Below are 26,413 nucleotides of genomic sequence, written 5' to 3'. Positions count from 1 at the left end.
GCCATCACTGGCACCAAGGCGGAACCAGATTAATAAGAAAACACAACAATCCTCCACCCTGCTGTTCAATGGCTCCGTTGACACTACCAAAGTCGCAAATGGTTGGTTGCGGTCAGTGGAATGAATGCTACAGGGCATCTGTCCCAGAGCTGTTCTTGAAATCAATTAGTAATAGTTACTTGTGTCACTGTGGCGCCGACGGCTGCTCAAATTGCGCTGCAGACGCAGTGCGACACGCCAGAGCCATACTCCGAACACGATGGTCTTCCCTTTCGGTAGTGCCACGCGGCCGTCCGGAGTCCGGTCTTTTTGCGACCTCACCTTCTCGTGACTATCGCTGTCACCAATGATGTACAGTGGCTACATTCCTGCCAACACTTTCTGCAGTACCGCAAAAGGAATATCCTGCTTCCCGTTGCTCTATTACACGACCTCGTTCAAACCCAATGAGCTATTGATAATGCCGTCTCTGTCACGATAAAGGTTCTTTGAGTAACATATCAGCTCGTCATGTCCACTCTCAAAGGTATCTATTGTTCACAACCGTTACTGCGTGTATTTAAACCAAACGCTGTTTCCATCTTACGGCCTTGCTGCAGTGGATAGACTGGTTCCAGTCAGATAACACAAGCATTGTCTGGCGTGGCCGGCACTTGGATGGGTGACCATCTGGGCTGCCATGCGCTGGCGCCATTTTTCGGGGTGCACTCAGCCTCGTGATGCTAGTTGATTTGCTACTCGACCGAATACTAGCGCCTCCGGTCAAAGAAAACCATCATAACGCCTGGGAGAGAGGTGTGCTGACCACACGCCCTTCTACTTGCATCCTCCGCTGAGGATGACACGGTCGTCGGATGGTCCCGATGGACCACTTGTGGCCTGACGACGGAGTGCTTTTTTTATTTGCATCTTCACAGTTGCCCTACTAGTGCCGCTCTTACATGACTGGCACGAAATTTAAATAGACATCGTCTTTCAGATGTAGATGTAGATGATGCTTACCAACTTTCTTTTATGTCGCACAACTCCTTCTTGATGTTGCAAATCATTTTTTTTTTTTTTTTCACCAGTGTACTTTGATTAAATTTACTGGATATTAGCGTACTGTGGCGTCCAAAGAATGGCTACGTGGACCTACAAGAGTCGGACTCGATTCAAATACTACACTTGGTATGAGGGCAGTCATAAGGCATAAGTGACACAAGCTGGTGTGCCAAGATAACTGGGACACTTGAGGTTCAAATGGTTCAAATGGCTCTAAGCTCTATGGGACTTAACAACTGAGGACATCAGTCCCCTAGTCCGCCCCTAAACCTGAATCATGCCGGCATAGTAGCTCAGCCTGTTCGGTGAGAGGGTTAGCTGCCCTCTGTAATGAACAAACTGAGTTAATCGATCAACGATGAATTTAAACGGATGTCTTACGACGTCCGCTACGAACAGATGCAACGGACCAAAACAAACAAAATGAGATTTTAAAAAAATGGTCAGCGTGACGGACTGCCGTCCTAAGGGGCCCGGGTTCGAATCCCGGCTGGGTCGGGGATTTCCTCCGCTCAGGGACTGGGTGTCGTATTGTCATCAACATTTCATCCCCATCCGGCGCGCAGGTCACCCACTGTGGCGTCGAATGTAATAAGACCTGCACCAAGATTGCCGGACCTGCCTCGTAAGGGGCGTCCCGGCCAATGACGGCAAACGCTCATTTCCATTTCCATCAGTCCCCTAGAACTTAGAATTACATAAACCTAGCTAACCTAAGGACATCACACACATCCATGCCCGAGGCAGGATTCGAACCTGCGACTCCAGCAGTAGCGCGGTTCCGGACTGAAGCGCCTTGAACCGCTCTGTCTCAGCAGCCGGCTGACACTTGAGGAACGAGAAGTTTTTGATACCCCTTCAGGATGCGTCACAATTAACAGCGGCCGCTTGGGGCGCCAAACTGAGAGAGGCACCCAAATGCAAGATATCTATGCCTTTGCGGATCGCAATTAGTAGATAAAAGTCATATGAGTGAAAGAGTATGAGGAATTAAAGGGAGGGAGGGAGTGGAACTCCGGACGAAATGGATGGTGGAGTACTGTAAAAATAACCTACTTACAGAACGAATATAAGATGTGCATAGGCCGTTACCAACTATAAAACCATGAAAGTGACAGAATGTCCTATGGATACCTCAACTCATAAAATTAAGATAATTTACAACTGCCGAGGGTAGTACATACGTATCAGTACTGTAGCAGATAGGGTAATGTTGTTAGAGTAATATAGAATAAATAAGGCTCCTAGGAAGTACTGCCCTTTCTGGAAAAATAAGACTCCGGGGAGAAACAGGCTTGTAGACATTTGGAAACAGCTCTCTGTGATAGTCCTGGACGAGCGTGTCGAAATGTCTGCGATGGAAATTCAATAAGGGGGAATACAGTGGAGCAGTTGTCGCTTCACTGCTACTCAACAATACACGCATAAATGAATGAAGGAAACCCACATTTCAGCACTAATGAAGCACTGTGACTGTACTGGGTACCTCTACCGTAACAGAGAATGAAAAGAATTATATATAGTACAATGACTAGATAAATGATTTACATCAACTACAGTAAATGACGTGAATGTTAGGCAAGAGGAGACGTATAAACTAAAGAAACGACTGAACAAGAGGGAAATGTGCTACAAAAGTAAACGTCTTGGATAAAGAGGATTGGATGAAACACTACCAAGAACTGTGGTCTGAATAAGATGATAAAAAGGAAGAACTTCAGAGGACGAGGGGAGTCAAATTGTCTTCCAGGGATGTGTCATCACATGGCATGAGATACAGCAGGCCCCGATGACAATCAGGAAAGCCGCAGAGTCTGATGGAATCTACGTAAGACCTCTTAAATAATGTTCTTAATGTTACAACTGGGGCTTTTACACCTCATAAATGATTGGTAGAAGGTGAAAATAAAGTTAATCGCTTTCAGATGCCTTAAACGCTAATCTTCCTGTCACCAATAACTGTTGGTAATTGCGTTGCCAGTCTCACTATACGAGTACTGATCCTGTGAGGTAAGGGTAATTCAAGAGCTACGACTTATCAGGCCTGCTCTTTTCCGGAACACACAGCATACGTGCAAGGAATCGGCAATCTATAGATACATCAATGCGGAAAATGCGCAACCATAAACGGAATCAATTCAACAACTCTTCGTTCATTTACAACAGCCTCACACAATCATTGCACAACACACCTGACTGCACTGACAACAAAAAGTACCTGAAAATGCTTTAAAGGAAGTAAAGACTAACTACTGACAAGGAAACATGAATATCAATTGAGGGGCTTATTTCAATAGCGGTACAAGTCCATTTTTTTCATTCTGAGATATAGTCCTGAAGTTAAATGAGCGCTGAAAAATCCTGGTATCTCAACTGCAAAATTTTCAGCGCTCATTTACCTTTAGGACGTTGTATCTCAAAATGAACAAATATGGACTTGTACCACTATTGAAATAAGCCCTTCAATTGAGAGTTAAGCTCTTTCAATTTAAATTCTAGGTTACGCCATTAGAATAAATCTCAGCAGTTCCCTGTTTCATATCTCAAATAGCTGCTAAAACTTTGAGAAGTCTCACTAACACTCTTACTAACTCAGATATTCTCCTAGAAACTAGTCACAGTAACAGAAAATAGCGGGTCATTCAGTCCTCTTCCCAAAAGAGTTCCTTCAGCTCTCACCTGCAGGGTAACAAGGAGTTCCCTTCAGAGGTGTACCTTGAGTTACGCCATTCGAGGTAGAATTCCCAACTCCTTCCCTTGTGCAGCGTGCACACTGCTGCCTTAGTATCTTCCATCGCACTACATGCTCGTCAGGGCATCCTTGGGTGGCAAACACAACCAACCACGACTGACTGAGATACCTTCTAGCTCCTGCACCCCGATACGCATGCTTGGCTTCTTTAGTCTTTTCACAGGTAGCCCCATAAACATCCGCCGAGATGGGTTCACAATTGTTGCTAGGCTCCCTTACACACCGCCGCATTGCTTGCTCCACCTAGGCGAATTTCCTGTTGTAGTACCTTTAACAGGAAAGTAACATTTTGCAGCTACCAACACACATCCGTTAGGTGTTTGCCAAGAGCCACATACAGTAGTTTCCGGAGATGCTTTGGTTCCATAACAACTGCAGGTGTCGGATAGGTTTTGTACGAAATATTGCCTTATAAGAGTTATTCTTAGAGTGTCCTGCATTCCTCGAACATTTGACTTAAGTGCTTAGGGAAGTCTGCCTTACAGTTTGCTAGGGCCGTGAGCAATACGCACCATTAATACATTTTCGTTGGGGACCATTATCATGGGAGATACTTTCCTTGCAGGCATGGTAGAGGGTTTCCCACATACGCTCCTTGAATGAGATTTTCACTCTGCAGCGGAGTGTGCGCTGATATGAAACCTCCCGGCAGACTAAAACTGTGTGCCGGCCCGAGACTTGAACTCAGGACCTTTGCCTTTCGCTGGCAAGTTCTGTACCATCTGACCTACCGAAGCACGACTCACGCCCCGTCCTCACAGCTTTACTTCTGCCAGTACCTCTTCTCCTACTTTTCAAACTTTACAGAAGCTCTCTTGCTAACCTCGCAGGACTATCACTCCTGAAAGAAAGGATATAGCTTAGATATGGCTTAACCACACCCTGGGGGATATTTCCAGAATGAGATTTTCACTCTGCAGCAGTGTGTGCGCTTATATGAAACTTCCTGACAGATTAAAAGTGTGTGGCGGACAGAGATTCGAACTTGGGACCTTTGCCTTTCGCGGGCAAGTGCTCTACCAACTGAGCTACCCATGCACGACTCACGCCCCGTCCTCACAGCTTTACTTCTGCCAGTACCTCGTCTCCTACTTTCCAAACTTTACAGAAGGTCTTCTGCGAACCTTGCCGAACTAGCACTCCTGAAAGAAAGGATATAGCGGAGACATGGCTTAGCCACCGCCTGGGCGATGTTTCCAGAATGAGATTTTCACTCTTCAGCGGAGTGTGCGCTCATATGAAACTTCCTGGCAGATTAAAACTGCGTGGCGGACCGAGAGTCGAACTCTGTCCCAAGTTCGAGTCTCGGTCTGGCACACAGTTTTAATCTGCCAGGAAGTTTCATACGCTTCTTAATCTAAGAATTTTACCTGCGGGGATAATACCGACTTCGTCAGAGAAAAGCTTCGTTGCATGAGCCGTCACACTGAATCGTGGACGACAGTGGAGATGATAGCATTCAATAAGAAAGGAGGAAGACATGTCTCTGAAAACTGTGGAGAAATTAGCCCTCCAGATGCCTCTTACAAACTCTACGCAAGAATTATAAACAATAGAATGGGAAAGATAGCTGACGCCGTTCTAGCGGAGCAACGTGTTGGATTTAGAAAGGGACGATATTGTAATGGCAATGTTACAGATGTAAAGGTAGAAGATTAACTCCACAATAACGCTCAGACGACCATTCGATGCCGACCGGCCGCCGTGTCACCCTCTGCCATATGGCTTCATGTGGATGCGATATGGAGAGCATGGGGTCAACACACTGCGCTCCAGCTGTTGGATTTCCACTCATCGGTTGGCTTCATTAGGTTGAGTGAATTCACCTCCAGTTATCTCACAAAGGAAAAATTTCCGGTAGTCCACGGAACTAAACCCGTCTCCTCCGCATGGCAGTCAGACACGCTGACCACTCAACTACGGAGGCAGACTAATGTTATTATTGTACTCTAGTTAATTGAAAAATGAGGAGAATATATCTCTTTCATAGATTATGAACACGCTTTCGATGGAGTGAACACTAGCTGGCCTTAAACATCATAGAGAGGGGGGTATCCGAGATATATAATACAGTTATCAACGAGCTGGTATGAGCACGCACCAGTTACAATAGATGCTGTAAAAGAGAACACGAGAATAACAAAAATCAAGAGACGAGTGCGTTACAAGTGTAACCTTTAACCTTCTATATTCAGTATATATTAAACCACGTTGCTGGACAGTGGAAACGGGAATTTAAACAAAGTGTTTGATTAATACCGGCACAAACACACATAAATATTCTGCTTTTTGCACATGACCAAATAGTTATTCAGAGAACAGAAAAAATTCTTCGTTCTGCAAGACACCACCAAAACCAAATATTTAAGAAGTAGCACCTAAAAGTTTCGGTAAAAAATTAAGATAATGGCCTTCTAAGGGAAATTTGTGATACGCTATGAGATAGTGCTAGCTGAGCAATTAATGGAACAGGTGCCACAATTTCAGCTGTTACGCAGCGATGCGAGCTATGAAGATGGTAGCGAAGCCACTAATGCATTAAATAAGTTTCAAATGTTTTTTGGAATACTATACAGAACATTGGATGACAAAGCTAGGCAGGATACAAAGCCAAAATTTCACAAAGTAATAGCTATCCATATTCCAATATACTGAAGCGAATGATGGATATTAGCTGAGAAAAACAAAAGATGAAAACGGTCGGCTGAAATGAAATTGTTAAGGGAAGTTTAAGGATGTACGCTCAGAGATCAAATACAAACTAGAGAAGGGTTCGTTAAACATGCAATCAACAGTAAACCAATAGGAAAGCGAGATGTAGGACGATCGAAAACTAGGAGGCTTCAGTGAAAACGGAACAGGCTGTAAGCCTATTCCATAATGAAGATAATGAAGAAGTAAAAGAACAACAAGAAGAAGATAAGAATACGAAGAATATGAAGAAAATGGCCCCTATTAATGTGCTCAGGTCTGTTTTCTTCGCAAATATATGGCGTAAGGTTCAGAAACGTCTTCTATGTTGTCGACTACAGGCACACGAGTAGTTCCACGGAATTTTCCCGCACTAGTTTCGCTGCGGACAGTATTGCTCAAGAGACAAATTGCTACACCACGAAGATGACGTGCTACAGACGCGAAATTTAACCGACAGGAAGAAGATGCTGTGATATGCAAATGATCAGCTTTTCAGAGCATTCACACAAGGTTGGCGCCGCTGACTACACCTACAACGTGCTGACATGAGGAAAGTTTCCAACCGATTTCTCATACACAAACAGCAGTTGACCGGCGTATCCTGGTGAAACATTGTTGTGATGCCGCGTGTAAGGAGGAGAAATGCGTACCATCACTTTTCCGACTTTGATAAAGGTCGGATTGTAGCCTATCGCGATTGCGGTTTATCGTATCGCGACATTGCTGCTAGCGTTGGTCGAGATCCAATGACTGTTAGCAGAATATGGAATCGGTGGGTTCAGGAGGATAATACGGAACACCGTGTTGGATCCCAACGCCCTGGTGTCACTAACAGTCGAGATGACAGGCATCTTATCCGCATGGCTGTAACGGATCGTGCAGCCACGTCTCGATCCCTGAGTCAACAGATGGGGACGCTTGGAAGACAACAAAAACTTGCACTAACAGTTCGACGACGTTTACAGCAGCATGGACTATCAGCTCGGAGACCATGGCTGCGCTTACCCTTGACGCTGCATCACAGACAAGAGCGCCTGCGATGGTGTGCTCAACGACGAACCTGAGTGCACGAATGGCAAAACGTCATTAGAAACAATATTATGTCATAATGCCTACTGGAGTAATTTCTTTCATGTGTGAAACACACTGTCAGATACGTACACGTAGGCTAATATAAGTTCCCCGACATATTTTTCTGTTTCTAAGGATTTAGGTACGGTTTTCGCTGGTGGAACACTGATTCACGATGAAACTTTGTGCATATAAATTATTACCGCTACTTCGGACGAGTCGTCCAGTTGTTGATACTTAGTGCTGCCCGTGTGAAGGTAGGGCAGGTCGCTATTAGCAACTGGGCTTCATCATAAACACCGCTCATTTGAGAAAATTCTAATCTCATATTGAGAGTGAGGGTCTCTGGTTGTTCTAACAGAAATCCTTCACATTCAGAAACTGTAAATACTTTGTTAGAAAGACGCACCAGAAGAGCTGTTTATAGCAAATAATATTTATTAACGACTGACTGTTTCGCAACTTATCGCCATTGTCAACTACCTGCGAATACAAGTTTGGTGAGACTGTGTATAAATGTGAATCCCATTTATATCAATGTGACTACATTGTACTCACGTCTAGAATGATTTCAAGTCCATACTACATCGTTAGTGAACTGTCTTATAACTGTCAATGTTTTGATTAGATTGTAAATGACGTAAATATGTTGGAAGTAATACGTTAATAGTGGTCTTCTTCGACGTTATATGCTTACAAGGATTTTATTGATGAACAGCGATATAATTTTACTAACTAAATTCTGTCACGATTATCTTTGGTTGTTGCATATATTATTTCCAATTTATCCTTTTTGTCTTCTAAAAGTTGGCTAACGTATTTGGACATAAATACTATCTCAAACACTTTGCCGGGCGGGGTGGCCGAGCGGTTCTAGGGGCTACAGGCTGGAACCGCGCGACCGCTACGGTCGCAGATTCGAATCCTGCCTCGGGCATGGATGTGTGTGATGTCCTTAGGTTAGTTAGGTTTATTTAGTTCTAAGTTCTAGGGGACTGATGACCTTAGAAGTTAAGTCCCATAGTGCTCAGAGCCATTTGAACCATTTGAACCAAACACTTTATTGAACTATTCGAAGACGAAAAAGGGTAAATCTGAAATAACAAATGCAACAACCAAAGATAATCGTGACAGAATTCAGTTAATAATCGCTGTTCGTCAATATAATCATTGTAAATATATACCGTCGTAAGAGTAGCACTGTCAAACTATAATTGACATTTTAAGTACAATATATTTCGTCGTTTATCATATAATTAAAACATTGACAGTTGTAAGACAGTTCATTAACGATGTAATATGAAGGTCATATCATTATAGACGTGACTACAGTATAGTCACTTTACCATAAATGACATTCACGTTTACATTCTGTCTCACCAAAACTGTTTTCGCATGTACTTGACAATGGCGATAAACGCCGAATTAATGAAGATTAATAGTTATAGGCAGCTATACTGGTGCATCTTTCTAATAATCATGTCATTTCTGACGTATATTATGCTGCTGTCCTAAGGAAGAAAAAAAATTAAATATATGTTGTTCACTTTGGTTATGTGAAACTAATGTTTGCTCTTACAATATGCTAACATGATGTGTACTCTTAGAGTTTTGATACGGGTTGAAGAGCGATGCTGGAACATCTCAGACGACAGCTGCTATATGGCAGTGAGCTGCAGCTCAGAGGTGATTTTCTGTCCGCGTCCAGGACCCTCAGGAAACAGCGTTCTGAGAGAATCCCGTTGCGGGACTCACGTCGCTCGTGACACGAGGGAACACATCTGCGGGTAGCAGGCGTAGGAGCAGCTGCAGAATCCAAAGCAGCTCGGCAGCTCACCTGGGCTGCAGTGATGGCACGGAGGGTGTCTCTCCCCAGGGCTTCAAACGAGCCTCTGCTGGAAGCCGTCGACAGGCAGTACATTTATTTAGCTATTTATTTATCAGGTTCCTTGGCACCACACGTGGTAAGGCTACTTAGTAAAGGAGTAAGTCAGTCCATAGTTTACAGTATATTGATCAGCAATTTTATAGACGAAGACTCAAAGAATTAATAAAACACAAATAAGCAGAGAGTACACGAATATATGACGCGTTACAATGAACAGTTGTACCTACTGCGAGAAACTCGAATGCAGAATAAAAGGAGTGCCATTTTCCCCCACTTCGTCCCATTTTTGGGCTCCTTCATCTCCATGCCCCCCGCCCCTTCTTCCCAGTCATCCATCCTTCCCCCCCCCCCCTCATATTCCTTCCTCCCCTCCCTCCACCTCTTTCAACCTCACCCCACCCGAATATTCCTGGGAGTGTTTTTATGAAGTGCCTTCTCACAGGATGGCCAGTAACATCTTACCACAACCTTCCATATACACTGCGAATTTGGTACTCTTTCTTGTTTGATTAAATGGATACGTACGCATTTAGTGTCATTAAGGGTCCTAATTTTCGGTTCTTTCTGAAAGACATCTTTACGGTTTAATGGCAGTTTTTACCTGGAAAATGACAAACAATTGTCTTACCTTCATATAATTTTGTGATGTTTGTTACGGTAAAATTCTTACGCTTCTAAAAGATTTGAAGTGATGAAGATTTTTAATGCCCTATTATTTGTTTTCTTTTAATACTGATGTTGCGGTTCACATTTAATGATTTTTGCGTATCATCATGGCATATAACTTTGTCATACGCACCGTATGTGGCTCTGCTGTCTTTACTGTTCAGTGATTTTAAGTATTTTAGCGTTTTTGGTAAAAATCTTTAAGTATTAATTTTGTTGTTGGCTCGCAAAATTATTATATTAACTTTTGTATTTCTGATGAGGAGAGTACTGTAATAAATAAAATATATATTTTATATAGTCCAATAGGCTCCCCTTTCCCGATGTTTTCTTACAGCAGAGGGAGGAGTAGACTGCCAGTTACCTATATGCCCTGTAGTTGTTCATTTGCAGTTTGTTACAAGTGTATGTTTGTTATCTTGAGATGGTTCTTATATTTTGGTAAATACTTTTCTGACTATCTGGTAAGTATTTCTTGAAACGTCCAGTTCTGTATTTTTGACGTCCGCTTAATTACTTGGAAAGAACTATACTGTACATGATTGTAATTTTGGTTTTCTGCCCTCTAGGACGATTTGAAAATGGCTTCCGACCCGAAACTAGTCATTAGTTAAATAAAAGTGCAATTTGCAACTTTGGCTGTTTTTCAGTTGTATTGATTAACACAAGTTGCTGCCCTCCAGTTCCGCCAGAGTGCTGGAAGTTCGTATTTATAAACAGAGTGTGCCACAAGGAAAACTCTTCAACTTCAGTTTGAGTAGTTGAGGTTTATAACACAATTTAATCAGTTCTGATGAAAAGCTATTGCAAAATGACAAATGCTGAATGGTGCACAATTTTCTACTCAGTGTTTAAAGAAGTGTTATCCGGGTGTATACTATTCTTCCTTCTAGTGTTCACAGAAAAAAATGCAGCTTTTCTCCTGAACAGGTCAATATTATGAACAAGACATCACATGATGGCAAAGCTGAACAACGGCCGGCGCGAAGCTGGCGAACTGCCACCGCAGATCAGACTGACCGCCATTTCCTGAGCTAAGTATATTCTCGTTTGGTGCATATAGCTACCCCGAAATATAAACATAATAGGATATCACATAGTGGAAGTAAACAAGAATCCATGCTTCATTGTACCAAGTAGTGGATATCTTTCTTATGGTGAAGTTAGCAGCATTCAGTTTCTGCACAAAATACTAAACATGAACCTTCCAAGTAATTCTTCCATCTATCCTTAGGCATAATAAAATAAACTGGTCGATTTCACTCACTGACCACATTAAGATGTAAAATTTCGTTTTTACAAGAGTTCCGTAACAGAAACTGAATGAATTGCATTTTGTTACAGTTAATGACTTATCTGATCGCTGAGAGATACGTGCTGATGTTATAGTGTACCTAATTACAAGTAACTACATAATTTATATAACATTTCATGTATTTCCCAATAACACTTGTGCCGTCTTCACGTCTGTCACGTTTATCGCCAAATCATTGATACATATCAACAAAAGCAACGGGAGCAGAGGAGAACTCTGTAGAAACATCACTTCACAGGAAGCCATTCATACCCAAACATGTTTGTTGACGCTGGAGGACGAAATTCTACTTCCTAATTTACAGATATGAAATGAACTACTATTGAACTTCTTTGAATCCAATAGTGTTCCAACTTATGCAGTAGTATCTTTTGATCCACACAATCAACTGCTCTTGCTAAATCAAAGAAAATATGTACTGTCCAAAACCTACTCCTACTAGTGTCCCACAATCAAAAGAACAAATACTACTTTGTATGCTTGCTTCATTCCTGATTCCAAACTGAGTGCCTGACAGCAAATTTTGTGTACTGAGATAAGCCACCACTCTCCTGTACATTGCATATTACAAAACTTTTGAAAATACAGATAGCAAAGAATCTGGCCGGTAATTGACCATATTACCTCTTTCATCCTTTTTTAAAGTTGTTTCATTGACAAGTATTTCTATCTGTCAGTAACTGGTCACACATGAAAGGCACACTGGACAGGTGACCAAGTACAGAACTAATGTATGGTGTACTGGTCCTCATGGCCTACTTGAAATTTCATCACACCCAAGAGGGTCTTTACTCTTTAATGATGTAGTAATTCATTTCATATCATCCTTACTTCTTTCATGTAACTGTATGTTAAGTCATTGACTCACAGTCTCAAGTTTGAAGACTTCTATATATTTACCCCTACCAATAAAATTTTAACTTTCTGAATATTGAAACTAGGTACATTAAATTTTTGCACAACTGTCGGGGATCGCTAACAGTTTTATTTTCACTCCACGGAGGTGAAATATGCAAAGCATCCTATTTCTGCACTAACATCTCTTTCGAAACTGATCGCATAGATTTAATTTTGATCTGAGAGCTTTCTATTCCGTTCGTGTAATGCATTAAACGACGATGAGATTCCTCAGCACTTTGCAGCGTTTGTTTTAGTAAAATTCTGTTATCGGACTCTCACTGTTCTTCATATTATGATACTGTTCCCGTTTCCTTCTACGTGATATTCTAATGCCGATAGTTATCCAAATCGGTTGCTTATTAATACTACAAATGTGCCCGCAGTATTTGATGAGAACAAGCTGTTAAGGAATGTGATAAAGGTTTGAAGAAAAGTGTTGTATCTGTAATTGAAGCCGTCTGTATTGTAAATAGCCCGCCAAGTTAGCCCTTCTAAAGTTTTGTTCATTGCTTAGGCATTTGATTTTGACTTCATTCCCTTCAGTACCGGTATTATTATTTGTATGGCTCAAATGGCTCTGAGCACTATGGGACTTAACTTCTAAGGTCATCAGTCCCCTAGAACTTAGAACTACTTAAACCTAACTAACCTAAGGACATCACACACATCCATGCCCGAGGCAGGATTCGAACCTGCGACCGTAGCGGTCGCGCGGTTCCAGACTGTAGCGCCTAGAACCGCTCGGCCACCCCGGCCGGCTGTTATTTGTACATATGGTCCATCACGCGGTTATTAACTCTTCTCATACTGCGCCTGTCAACTAAAGAATAATCAAGGAACATATGTTTGTCGTCGTCGTAATATTTTATTCAGCTCGACTTAGAAAGAATACTGTCTGTCTCAGGTTGTAGGGTTCACGTAAGTCTGTTAACCTTTTTCCCTCAAGAATCAGACAGAGACTTTATGTCGATATTCCCACAAAAGACCTCCTGAATCTCCCAAGAACGGAGCCTAGCAAAGCAACAAGTCTGGAAAGGAAAACCTTGTAGCCTGTACTGGGGGATACGTAGAAGTCTACAGTGAATAGCTTTTACCTAAAAAATTCAGAATGTATGTCAACTATTTTAAATGAAACACCCATTTGCTACAAATGGTCACTATTCCCATCTGCAACGAAGTCCTTACATGTGAATCAGGTTAAGATATCGGACTGCCACTGTGAGCGGTCAGGTGGCTGCTATTGTTACCTACCAAAACAAGTCAATAAATATTATGAGTTTGTGAAACCAGAGCAGTCTTTAGCTACCTCCAATCGGGAAAGTACAGTTGTATCCATAAGTCATGCTACCGTCAACATCCACGAAACATGAACCATGGGACTAACGTGTGCACTAAAAATATGTAAGGGCAACATTTTAACTAGAAATAAATACAGTATTATATTTCTATTGCAACTCTGATACTCTAGGTAGGTACTGTTGAGGATCACTACTCATCACAATGAAGGACAATTATAAAGTAATTGAAACTTCCTGGTTGATTAAAACTGTGTGTCGGACCGAGACTCGAACTCGGGACGTTTGCCTTTCGCGAGCAAGTGATCTACCAACTGAGCTACCCAAGCACGACTCACATCCCCTCCTCACAGCTTTAATCCCGCCAGTACCTCGTCTCCCACCTTCCAAACTTCGCAGACGCTCTCCTGCATACCTTGCAGAACTAGCATTCGTGGAAGAAAGGATATTGCGTAGACATGACTTAGCCACAGCCTAGGGGATGTTTCCAGAATGAAATTTTCACTCTGCAGCGGAGTGTGCGCTGATATAAAACTTCCTGGCAGATTAAAACTGTGTGCCGCACCGATACTCGAACTCGGGCTCTACCAACTGAGCTACCCAAGCACGACTACCGATCAGTCAGCTCAGTTGGTAGAGCACTTGCTCGCGAAAGGCAAAGGTCCCGAGTTCGAGTCTCAGTCCGGCACACAGTTTTAATCTGTCAGTAAGTTTCATATCAGCGCACACTCCGCTGCAGAGTCAAATTTTCAAAAATTTCATTCTATAAAGTAATTGTTTAAGTAACAATATTATATTCTAACATGCTAAATTGTCAAAACGGCTAATAATGATACCAAGACTAACATTTCTGCATATTTGTTATACAGACTCTTAATGATACAATGAAAATTTACCAAGAGAAATAACTGAAATGTGAAAAAAATTTGGTATTTTGTTCTGAATTCTTGCTATAGTTCATCACTTAACATAACAGATGGTGCAAAAGGTAACGGCTGTGAGACGATTATACAAGTATTATTAGGTTTATTTCTTTAACATTTGCGTAATTTTATAGAGATTAATCAGCACATAAGTTGTTCATATTGACAAATGTGTGATTTGGAAGTAAAATGGCGCCAGGAGACACGGTGTTTCTGTAGAAATGCTTAAAGCTGGATTCAATGCAATGCAAAAGGAACTTAAGAAAATATTTACAGAATTTATGTGGAACAAGATATATCCCCAAACCTGAAACATCACTGTAACTGCTCTACAGCATAGAAAAGAGAAGTCAAGATAAAAAAACTGGAGATCTATGAGTTTATAGTATCCATATGACATGAATGGAGTCAATGTGATGAGCTCAATGAAAGCCATTCACGTGAAATGATAGTAGCGAAATAAGTTCAGAAGTGATGAAACTGTACTGTGATGAATGTGTGGTAATGAATAATGTCTCGCACCTGCCGTGTCGCCAAGAGATCGCGGTGCCACAGCGGAGTCGGCAACGAGTATTGTTGCCGCATATACTAGCGAGGGCTCCCCACAATCCGCTGCGGCTTGTGGGAGTTACTCCTGATGAGCACGCCTCTCCTCTCAGCACAGCAGCTCCCTCGCACCAGAGGTCAATATAGAGCCGACCACGCAAGAGCCTGGACCAGTATGTGACCTCTGTTTCAGGAGTCAACATTATCTAGTAAACAGTGTTAGTCGATGTCTCAGTACAACAAGTAGTTGTGTTAAAGTTGAACGTTGTGCTTCGAGAGAGCAGTTGTAGTTGCATGCATCAATTGATTCTTTCCTAGTCAATGACAACTCCAAATACTCGTATCCTTCGCTGCCCTGTGCCAAAGACCTGCCTCATGTTAAGTGACTTCTTATATTCATTTACGTAATAAAGTGAAATATTATTTTATATGTTGTAATTAAAAATGGACCATATCCCAGGGTATTCAAAGAACCCAAAGCTATGGCCAGACTATTGTAGCGTCGTCTGGTCACAACAGTACCAGATCAGGATTTGGAACTGGATCCGCTGTTTAGCACGAACGCCAGTTGAGTGAAGCGAGCACGCCTCCTGGATGGAGCCAAAATTCCAAGTCACTAAGATATTCCTCCTGTGTTCCCGGGATAGGTATCAACGTTCGGAACGAAATTTCATCATTGTGACGTAATGTCAAACTCTAATCTTTACACGGCTTCTTTGTTTACGAAGATACAGTAATTTGAAACGTAGGCTTAAATCTGTGTCTGTTTAAACCAGCCCTTGTGCTTAATCTTAAAGCTGTGCTAGGCCACAACTGATATCTCTAGCGTTGCACGCTCCTGTGGGAGTCCGTGATGCACACTCATGCTCATAAATTAAGGATAGTGCTGATACATGGTGAAAAAATGCTCTGGTCGGCGGTTTGAAGGTTTAAATCACCTCGGGGTATGACCATGCGGTGCATTTGACCTGCGGTCGTCGCACGGTGGCGGTGGCAGCAGTCCACATACGCAGAGGTGTGTTGGTGCATGTCAGAATACGGTGCAGCGAGTAAGTGTGCAGATGTTTTCAGACGTGCTAATGGTGACTGTGTGTCGAAAATGGCTCAAAGAACACATATTGATGACGTTATGAGGGGTAGAATACTAGGGCGACTGGAGGCTGGTCAATACAGCAGGTCGTAGCACAGTCCCTCCGTGTGGCACAAAGTGTGGTCTCAAGATTATGGCAACGATTCCAGCAGGCAGGAACCGTGTCCAGGCAGTACAGTACGGGACGTCCACAGAGGATAACACCACAAAAAGACCGATATCTCACCATCAGTGCCCGCAGACGGCCACAGAGTACCGGAGGTAGCCTTGCTCGAGACCTTACCGCAGCCACTGGAACAGTTGTCTCCAGACACACAGTCTACAGATGACTGAACAGACACGGTTTACTCGCCCAGAGACCTGCAAGGTGCATTCGACTGACCCCTGGTCACAGGAGATCCCGTAAGGCCTGTTGTCAAGAACACAGTACATGGTAATTGGAACAGTGGTCTCAGGTAATGTTCACGGACGAGTCCAGGTATAGTCTGAACAGTGATCCTCTCCGGGCTTTTATCTGGCGTGAACCAGGAACCAGATACCAAACCCTTAATGTCCTTGAAAGGGACTTGTATTGAGGTCGTGGTTTGATGGTGTGGAGTGCGATTATGATTGGTACACGTACATCCCGGCATATCTTTGACAGAGGAACTGTAACAGCTCAGGTGTAAAGACGTCATTTTGCACCAGTATGTCCGCCTTTTCAGGGATGCAGTGTGTCCCACCTTAATCCTGATGGATTATAACGCACGGCCCCACCGAGGTGCCTTCGTGGAGGAGTACCTTTAAACAGAAGATATCAGAATGGAGTAGCCTGTCTGTTCCCCAGACCTAAACACCATCGAGCACGTCTGGGATACTCTCGGTCGACGTATCGCTGCACGTCTTCAAACCCCTACGACACTTCAGGAGCTTCGACAGGCACTGGTCCAAGAATGAGAGGCTATACCCCAGCAGCTGCTCGACCACCTGATCCGTTGTGCGGCGGCCTGTGTACGTGTGCATGGTGATCATATCCCATATTGTTGTCGGGGTACATGCGCAGGAAACAGTGGCGTTTTGTAGCACTTGTGTTTTGGGACGGTTTTCTCAACTTATCACCAATACCGTCGACTTATAGAGCTGTGTCGTGTGTGTTCCCTGTGTGCCTATGCTGTTAGCGCCCGTTTTGTGTAGTGCCACGTTGTGCGGCACCACGTTCTGCAATTATCCTTAATTTATGAACATGAGTGTAGATGCTCAGGGCGAGTTTGGTTACCGAAAGGGCTTGGAATCAAATCCTTCGCAGACAACGGAATTTTTCGATCTGCCCTTACGCTAGCCTATACATATTGGTGATGTGCAGATACTCGAGGAAAAACAGGTAGTTGGGATTTCTCGTTGGAGTGTATACTCTCTTTCAAGTAGCGTTACTGGAGTAGTTTAATCTCATGTAAGTTGCCGAAATGGCTTCGAAATGAAAGAACTTACAAGTAGGCGACTGAAAATTCATCTTGAGGAAGAGCCAGTCAGTCATGCCATAGAAATCTACTTCTGCATTCCATGTGCCACTGGCGTTCAGTGTAGAGTTGACACTTCAATTCATCGCATCCTATAAAACGCATCTGCACTTTCGCTCAACGAGCACATATTATCGATCATTTCCATGAAACATCCACTAAAACTGAGCTATTCTTAAACAGCGATTATGAGACTCAACCGGACAACGCCAGTGTCAAAACCTATTCACCATTCACCATAGACAGCGTGTTTCACAATTACTGCTACAGGCTTCTAAAGGTTGAAGGGGGGACTAAGTAAATAAAAGAATGATAAGGAATCCATGTTTGCAAATCTATTGTTTTCATGCAAAATATCATTGGAGATCGAAACACTTTCAAATCTCCTGTGTCAAGGTGCATACAGAAACTGAGATGAGGCCGGGATCGTAAGTCCTTGCTGGAATTATGATGCCACATACCATTTTCATCTGACTCAAATAATTGCTGCGAATAGCTGGGACATTAATAACTAGGAGAGTTTCGACACATAGAAGAGAACACGATGACATGTACTCCAAACACTGCGCATTCCATGGGCTACTGTAGCGCACACAGGTCGGAGCTCACGTACCGTGAAGCTGAAAATTGGAAAGAGAGCCGATGTTCAAACTTATTTTACGTACAAAAGGTACATTAACTAACATGGGTTCCTTACCATGACTATACTATATACACAGGTGATTTAGCTGACCCTAACCATGGGTTTCATGCAACAAGCAATGCTTTCAAATATCACATGCAAGTTTTTCTATAAGTAAACTATTAGTCCTACAGAAAAAATAAGCAAGACGCTTTGTGGGAAATTTAATGTAGTAAAATTGTGCAGTGGAACAAGTTTTCGTTAGAGGCTGCAGTTTTCGAACTATTTAAGAAAAGTCACAAAAGTGACCTTCAATGCGTTTTTATGGAATAATTCGAAAACCGTGGGCTAAAGCGAAAAAGCATTTCAGTACAAAATTTAACCACATTAAATTTCATACAAATAGGTCCTGGTAGAAGCCGACCTCGGGGGAGATCAGTTTTGATTCCGTAGAAATCTTGGAACACGTGAGGCAATGCGGACACTACGACTAATCTTAGAAGATAGATTAAGGAAAAGCAAACCTATGTTTCTAGCATTTGTAGACTTAGAGAAAGCTTTTGACAATATTGACTGGAATACTCTCTTTCAAATTGTGAAGGTGGAATGGGTAAAATACAGGGAGCGAAAGGCTATCTACAATTTGTACAGAAACCAAATGACAGTTACAAGAGTCGAGAGGTACGAAAGGGAAGCAGTGGTTGGGAAGAGAGTGAGATAGGGTTGTAGCCTATCCCCGATGATAATCAATTTGTATATTGAGCAAGCAATAAAGGAAACAAAGGGAAAATTCGGAGTAGGAAATAAGATCCATGGATAAGAAATAAAAACCTTGAGGTTCGCCGATGACATTGTAATTCTGTCAGAGACAGCAAAGGACTTGGAAGAGCAGTTGAACGGAATGGACAGTGTCTTGAAAGGAGGGTATAAGATGTACATCAACAAAAGCAAAACGAGGGTAATGGATGTAGTCGAATTAAGACGGGTGATGCTGAGGGAATTAGATTAGGAAATGAGAAAGTAGTAAAGAGTTTTGCTATTTGGGGAGCAAAATAGGTGATGATGGTCGAAGTAGAGAGGATAAAAAATGTAGAATTGCAATGCCAAGGAAAGCGTTTCTGAAGAAGAGAAGTCTGTGAACATCTAGTATAGATTTAAGTGTCAGGAAGTCGTTTCTGAAAGTATTTGTATGGAGTGTAGCCATGTATGGAAGTGAAACATGGACGATAAATATTTTAGACAAGAAGAGAATAGAAGCTTTCGAAATGTGGTGCTACGGAAGAATGCTGCAGATTAGATGGATAGATCACATAACTAATGAGAACGTATTGAATAGAATTGGGAAGAAGAGAAATATGTGGCACAACTTGAAGAAGGGATCGGTTGATAGGACATGTTCTGAGGCATCAAGGGATCACGCCTTTAGTAATGGAGGTCAGCGCGGAGGGTAAAAATTGTAGACCAAGAGATGAACACACTAAGCAGATTGAGAAGGACGTAGGTAGCAGTAGGTACTGGGAGATGAAGACGCTTGCACAGAATGGAGTAGCATGGAGAGCTGTATCAAACCAGTCTCTGGACTGAAGATCACAACAACAACAGGTCCTGTTCATTTTTTCTGTAGCGCTATTGTACTAATAGTTTGAACATAGGGAGCGAGAGAATTTGTAAATCTCGCCCTTGGTTATGGAGGTGTTAAGGCTTGGATAATACCTGTGGTAGGACCAGCTGAATGACCCTGTGGCCCTGACTTCTGCATTACGAGAGGACTATGCTGACCCTATATAATGAGACCTCAGAAATTCAGTATTCATTTTCTAAGACTCCGATGCGCCTTTAGTAAGATACACGACAATGAGGTTATCAGACACTTATTTGGGGTTACAACTGTTGCTTTACATAGTAGCCAAGTTGTGCTCTGCGACGTTTGGAAAGAACTGAAATTTTAGTTTCCCGAATAAAATGAAGTCCTACTGAAAACGATGGCTCTCGATCTTCCAACACAACCGAATCCATCAACAGGAGGTAGCAAATATGAGGTAGGCAAGGAGGTGGAAACGTGGGTTCTACTATGCCAAGACTGCTTGGTAGCTACAACAGGACAACACAATTAATTAGCAGGAGTACAAAATAAGGAAGTATTTATTACTTAACTTTGTTGCAGCCCATGAACTGCTGGTCGAAAATTATAGAAGACGCGACTAGATTAAGCGTCTGTAGATTGACATAATTTACAAGTCACAAATCTTGCAGTGACGAATTAATCTCTCGTAATCTTGAATGTCGAATCTGGTGAATTTGAAGACTAACTAGGAACGGTGCTACAAATACTTGATGGCAGCAATGGCTGAGCTGCAGGCGATGACTAACATCGGCGCTGGCTGATCACTGAGCGCGGCTACGAACTGTAGACTGGCACAGCTGCACTCTTCTCCTACTACACGTGAAGTGGCCTAGAGGCGCCTCCCGGCGAGCGTAAGTACTTCGACTGGCTGTGTACTCTTTAGCAAGCACAGCCGTTCTTCTATTCCGTTTATCGAGAGAATCGAATCCGGCAGATCGATCTCTCAGGCGACTGTGTGATCGTATGCCTGACGACATCACAGAACAAGTACCGGAAAATGGACGTTCAACACCTTGTAGGTTACTCGTGGTTTCACCTTCTTTCTGTCACTCTCCATAGATGATCACCACAGTAAGACGCGGACAGCAAAACCAAATTCGCTGTTTCCGAGGTGCTTGTTGCCAAACGCCTATTTCAGACTCGCTAGTGTCCGTCAGTTTCGCCATTTGTGACCCGTATCGTCGCCATACCGATTCCCCAATCGTCTCCACTGTATCGATACGCGTTCGCATCGTGTCACAGGCCAGCAGCGCCACCACGCCGTACTCACCCACGTGCTGCGGATGTTTCATCAATGTGTGTGTGTGTGTGTGTGTGTGTGTGTGTGTGTGTGTGTGTGTTCAAACGGCTCTGAGCACTATCGCACTTAACATCTGAGGTCATCAGTTCCCTAGAACTTAGAACTACTTAAACCTAACTAACCTAAGGACAACACACACATCCATGTCCGAGGCAGGATTCGAACCTGCGACCGTAGCGGTCGCGCGGTTCCAGACTGTAGCGCCTAGAACCGCTTGGCCACATCGGCTGGCTGTGTGTTTGTGTGTGTGATACTACATCCTGCTTTTCGTGAGGTCACACTCTTAACTTGTGTATATTTAAAGCAAGTACCAATTGCGTGCCCCAAACTGAAATCATATCAAGGTCTGACTGGATATTCTTACTGCTTTTTTCAAGATTGTATTTCATTATAAAAAACTACAGCAGCTGCAGTGTGTCAGGCATTGCTATTAATATAGTTTGCCATGTCATTAAAGTACAACCTGGGGAACTAGGGTGTCGACACCTGAAGTTATTCCTTCGCCTGTCGATCATTCTCCTTCCATGACAGTGCGCTGCATTGTGCCAACCAAGAAACTCTGCAGTCTAGTTACAGATTTCGTTTAATACCAAGTACATTTGCACTTTCGTTGTAAAGCGTTCTTCAGGTACCGAGTCTGGCGCTTTACGAAAATTAAGCTGCATCTAACTGCCTTCACTGATCCATCGCTTTAATTACTCACCATCGAATCCTGGTGCAGCGCAGTGTCTTATATCAGGGCATCGGAATAGATTGTAAATAAAGGAATTCATCTAATATTGCGACTGCTGCAGGTTCCAGACTCTTGCCGCATTAGACAGCTATCAAGAGAGGAAAGTCTATCCCACTAGCCGACTAACAATTTGCAGGCGCATTGTCGAAGGGTGGTTGTCTTCCAGAAGGCAGGTGTCAGACACAACGCAGTAATCACAACCCATTCATACGATTGTGGAGGGCACTCATAGGCCATTCCATAGGTGGGAAACCCCTTGTGAAGTAAAATCAGGTGGATAAATAGAAATTTAAAATAATTTGAGATGGGAGAGGGGGGGGGAAAGCTTGTGAAGCTATGTTACGATCTTGATTAGATGCAACAACTTATTTTCAAATGGAAAAGCGTCAAGTGGCACAGCAAACATATAGCGAATTACGAAAAAATCTATGATGCCTTCCGCTTCAGCGTAGCTTCATTCATTTCCGAGTAATGATTGACGTTTCTTCCTTATAGGTGAAGCGAAAGATTATGGCGTGCAGATATCAGGAGAGACGAGGACTTGTGTTGCCACACAGGATTTCTACTAAAGCCACCAAGTGAGACCACCCACAAACCACAACGCGAGGTGAAACTATCCGCGGAATTCTGTGAAACCGACAATGTCCCAGAATAACAGAAAATTGAACGGTCGAAAACGTCTAAAGGTGAAGCAACATCAGTCGTTTCGTAAGAGTCCAGAGGGCAGTACCCGCCACATCTCCCAGGAAACTGGAGTGAGCGGTACATTGATAATGAAAATTTTGACGACAAATAATTCGACGTTTCTTGACGACAAATAATTCGACGTTTCTCGTGAATGAATAAAGATACGCTCAAGCGAAAGGCTCTAATATTTTTATAGTGTATTTTCTATCTGTAATGGCCTGACGGGGGTCCGCCATCCCATTTTCCATTCCATATTACACTATATGATAGGAAGTATCCAGACACCTAATTAACCCCGCCAGTGCTGTGTCTGAATGTTGCTGGAGGAATGGCAGTCCATGCTTCCTCAGGAACCGAAACTAGAGATGACAGTATTGTTGGTGACTTGGGTCTATCTCATCCCAAAAGTTTTCAATTGGGTTCAGTCGGGACTATAGACAGGCTAGTCCATTTCAGGAAAGTTATTGCCTCAAAGGTGCTGTTTCTTGACAGGATGCTTTGTCGTGATGATACTAACAACCATTGTCTCCGAACTGTTTCTCTGCTGCAACAGTACACAATACTGTAAAATTTGGTCATACCCTTACGCGTTTAGTATTCACTTGAGGACAATAAGGGGACCGCATCACAACCACGAAGACCATCGCCATACTATAACACCATGTCTCATGTACCTTTTCTGTTGGCACCAGACATTATGGCAGGTAACCTCCTCCAGGCACCACCAGACCCATAGCGTGATCTATCACTCCAGTTCACTGTTTTCAGTCATCCACTGGTTAGCGGTCTGGCACGTTACACCAGCGTCGCTTACGATGCTTAATATATGGCTTATCACGAGTTGCATGTCATTCTGCTAGCTAGATTGCTGGTAGCGCTTTGCAACTCATGAACGTCTTCTTCCACTAATTTCATGAGATTTTTTACAGCCACTCTCCACAATGGTCGACAATCCCCGTTTGTCAAGTAGATCAGGTGTGACTGATCTTAGTTTAGCTGTGGATCTACCGGGTGTTCAAAAGGTCTCTCCGCAGTGCCGTATGATTGTTAGCCGTGCGTGCCGTGTGATTGTTCGCCTGCCTGGGTTGCTTCCCTTCAAGTGGACTCTCCCAACATTCCACTCTTTCGTTTATCTCAGCCAGCGTCAGTAATATCGTTGGTGTGTGTCGTTACGAGTTGACATGAACGCTTTAAGTTTAGTTCTTTTGCTCGTTTGTTTCGTTTTTGTCACTGTTAAAATGCTAACCTTTGAAGAAAGCGTGTTTTTCGCCGAGCAAGTGTTAAAAGCTGGCGGTACATACACAGATTCAGTTCGTCAAACGTTTAATTTAGTTTTCCCGGAGACAACACTCCCACATCGCGATACTGTGCGAGATTTGATTAACAAATTTCGAAGTACGGATTCAGTGACAGATGCACCGAGAAGCGGTCGTCCTAACGTTTTGTCTGAGCATAAGCTACTCGATATATCCGATAAAATGTCCGTGAGTCCGAACAACTCAGTAAGAAAACTCGCCCAGGAAATCGATGTTAGTGTCGGAACGGCCCACACAGCTGTGAGGAAAAAATTAGAACTTTTCCCATACAAAGTGACAGTCGTGCAAGAACTGAAAAATACTGATCATGGCAAGAGACTGCATTATTGTCAATGGTTCAAAAATTTAGTTCAACAAAATGGGAGGGATATTCTTAATGAAAAGTTTCTCACTAGTGAGGCGTAGTTTCATTTATCCGGGTACGTGAACTCCCAAAATTCTCGTATGTGGAGTACTGCAAATCCATTGTGTATTCACGAGGAACCATTTCATTCTGTGAAAATAGAAGTTTGAATTGCAATTTCTAGACGTCGGATTGTGGGTCCCATATTTTTCAACAAAACAATAAACGCACAACGATACTACAGTGAGCCGGCAGCGGTGGACGAGCGGTTCTGGGCGCTTTAGTCCAGAACCGCGCGACTGCTACGGTCACAGGTTCGAATCCTGCCTCGGGCATGGATGTGTGTGATGTCCTTAGGTTAGTTAGGTTTAAGTAGTTCTAAGTTCTAGGGGACTGATGACCTCAGATGTTAAGTCCCATAGTGCTCAGAGCCATTTTCATACTACAGTGATATTCTGTACCCATTCATTGGAGAACTTGTGTTAGTTAAGTGAAATACCGAACGGTTATTTTCACCTAGATGGTGCAACCGCGCTTACAGCTTGCGTTTCAATGTCACTGCTGTCTGATGTTTTTGGTGATCGCATAATTTCACAGGGACTTTGGCCTCGACGATCGCCTGACCTAACACCACCTGACTTTTTCTTCTGGAGTGCAGCGAAAGCAGTTGTCTATAAAAACCGTCAAAAATCCACCGTTGAACTGAAAACTGAAATATGCACCTTCGCTGCTTCTGTTACAAAATGGTTCAAATGGCTCTGAGCACTATGGGACTTAACTGCTGAGGTCATCAGTCCGCTAGAACTTAGAACTACTTAAACCTAACTAACCTTACGACACCACAGACATCCATCCCCGAGGCAGGATTCGAACCTGCGACCGTAGCAGTCGTGTGGTTCCAGACGGTAGCCCCTACAACCGCTCGGCCACCCCGACCAGCGCTTCTGTTACAGAAGAAATGTTACAGCTTGTGTTTGGAAACGTGATTAGAGGAATTGAATTGTGTATTCAACAACAGAGGGGACACTTTCAACATTTAATGTGATAATTTATAAGTAAAAATGCATATTCAGTAAATGATTAGCTTGTATTTCACTGAGTTTCATTTCGGTATATTCGCTGCGGCATACGGCACTCGCGGCTAACAACCACTGGGGAGAGTCTTTTTGAACACCCCGTAGGTTTAACTGTGGTTAATCTTTCCATGTTTCCACTTCGGAATAACATTACCAGCAGTCGATTTGGGCAGCATAAGAATGGTTGAATTGACCCTGATGTGTTCGTTACTCTAGTTGTAAGTACGCTGTTTAGGTTTTTATATTGGTAACGCCACGTAGCGCTCTGTATGAAAATCACTGGCTGTGCTGTGTGCAGTCTGTGGCTGGTTAGCATTGTTGTAATATTCGGCATTGTAGTGTTGCGCAGCTGGATGTTAACAGCTCGTAGCGTTGCGCAGTTGGAGGTGAGCCGCCAGCAGTGATGGATGTGGGGAGTGAGATGGCGGAGTTTTGAGAGCGGATGATCTGGACAGAGACAGTAAATTTGTAAGACTGGATGTCATGAACATATATATTATGACTTTTGAACACTATTAAGGTAAATACATTGTTTGTTCTCTATCAAAATCTTTCATTTGCTAACTATGCCTATCAGTAGTTAGTGCCTTCAGTAGTTTGAATCTTTTATTTAGCTGGCAGTAGTGGCGCTCGCTGTATTGCAGTAGTTCGAGTAACGAAGATTTTTGTGAGGTAAGTGATTCATAAAAGGTATAGGTTAATGTTAGTCAGGGCCATTCATTTGTAGTGATTTTTGAAAGTCAGATTGCGTTGTGCTAAAAATATTGGGTGTCAGTTTAGTGTTGATCAGACTAGGTAAAGAGCGTAATGTCTGAGTACGTTCAGTTTTGCTCAGCTGTTTGAAAAGCAAATAATGTAAGAGGTTTATCAGCACAGTAATTCACTAATTTTTCTAAGGGGACGTTACAAAGTGACATCCAATGACTAGTCCACTTTCGAGGTCGCTGACCTTTTCTGACTGACCCGTTCTGTGATTATCACTTCTCCACTGACGACACAGTGTTCCCTGCTTCCTTTTACACTGGCAGGTCC

Source organism: Schistocerca piceifrons, chromosome 3 (assembly GCF_021461385.2).
Source record: "Schistocerca piceifrons isolate TAMUIC-IGC-003096 chromosome 3, iqSchPice1.1, whole genome shotgun sequence".
Taxonomy (NCBI): Eukaryota; Metazoa; Arthropoda; class Insecta; order Orthoptera; family Acrididae; genus Schistocerca; species Schistocerca piceifrons.
Note: the sequence above shows the minus strand (reverse complement) of the source record.